Below are 1,638 nucleotides of genomic sequence, written 5' to 3' on the forward strand. Positions count from 1 at the left end.
AAGTTAATATTACAGTTACATTTTTGTTAAAATGCATTTTAATCAGGGGTGGTGTTTCCGTATAGGCAGAGTATGACAGTCGCCATGCCGTAGCCTCCCCTGCCATACCCCGGCTGTTTGTTACCAAACCATAGGCGAACCCGGACCACTATTTTTTTCTCATCAAAGATTTCTGTTTCACTTATAAACGTTATATTACAGAAGTAAAATGGGTTGAGAACACTATTTCATATCAACTTCAGTTTGTATGTGCCTCGCAGCACCCGTACCCCTCTGAGGAACAGAAGAGGCAGCTGTCCCAGGACACTGGACTGACCATCCTGCAGGTCAACAACTGGTAAGAAAACAGCATTTATTTAAAATAGAAATCTTTTATAACATTATAAATGTCTTTACTGTCACTTTTGATCAATTTAATGCATCATTGCTGAATAAAAGTATTAATTTCTGTGATAGACAGACAGACAGACATATCCTTTAAAGAAACTCAACAGGCTTGTTTTTATAGTCTGAGTTTTTGGTTTCTAAATGTCTCTTGAATTTCTATGTCTTCATGCTCTCGGCAGCCAGTCATTCACCACACAAAAACACATTGTGGTGGCCACTTACACTGGTTACGCTTGCAGCAACTGAACCCTTACTTAATGCAGTCTGGATCATATTTTTGGAGCTTGCATAGTTTTGTCCGTGTTTTTAGGCATGACATGCGACCTGTCCATATTTGCATCTGTCTTATTTGGTGAGATTTTACAGATAAATATGCGTTTGACAGCCTTGGCCATCAACAGCAATATATAGGAAGCGTTTTCTCCTCCGTATCAACTTTTAAGCTGATAAGCATATCTGTTTTGCTATCCTAACCATGCACGATTACATGGTTAGTTTAAGCATGTATTATTTTTTTTCCATGCAGAAATTCCTTTAATAATTCACACACTCCTTGTGACCCTCCAGTTGAGAAGCACTAGTCGACTTAAAAATATATATATTGAAAAATGAAATTTTGGACTGTGGGTGTAGTCAGGTCTATTCTGTCATATCTAATAATTTCTGTGACCATTAAAAGCAGATTCTATTACATGAAGTACATTTGAATTGGCCGAACTCTCGTCTTTGGCTTTTGGCTCATCACTGTAAACAGTAAACACTTTAGACCTCCAGAGCCCTTCATAATCAAAATGACAACTAATTAGCATTTTAATCACCAGAGTGAAAAGACATTAGGTGCTCTTCAAAGCCCAACACAAACAGAGCGCAAAAAGTGCGGCGTGTATGTCTGCAGCTCCAGCGCAGAGGAAACAGGCGAGGGAACGAGAGGGGCGAAAACGAGCTGCTGTCAAATTAAACAGAAATTATCACTGGGAACAGCTGGACTGGTTTATTTAAACGTGGAGACACACACACACACACACACTCTCTTTCTCTCTCACACACACACACTCACACAGACACACACACACACACACACACTCTCTTTCTCTCTCACACACACACACTCACACAGACACACACACACACACACACACTCTCTTTCTCTCTCTCTCACACACACACAAACACGCTCACACACACACTCAGATTCTGGTTATAGTAACATTATCTCTCTGTCTGTATATATATATATATATATTATATGTA

The sequence above is a fragment of the Sinocyclocheilus anshuiensis genome, unplaced genomic scaffold (assembly GCF_001515605.1).
Source record: "Sinocyclocheilus anshuiensis isolate Anshui unplaced genomic scaffold, SAMN03320099.WGS_v1.1 scaffold23418, whole genome shotgun sequence".
In the NCBI taxonomy this organism is placed as follows: Eukaryota; Metazoa; Chordata; class Actinopteri; order Cypriniformes; family Cyprinidae; genus Sinocyclocheilus; species Sinocyclocheilus anshuiensis.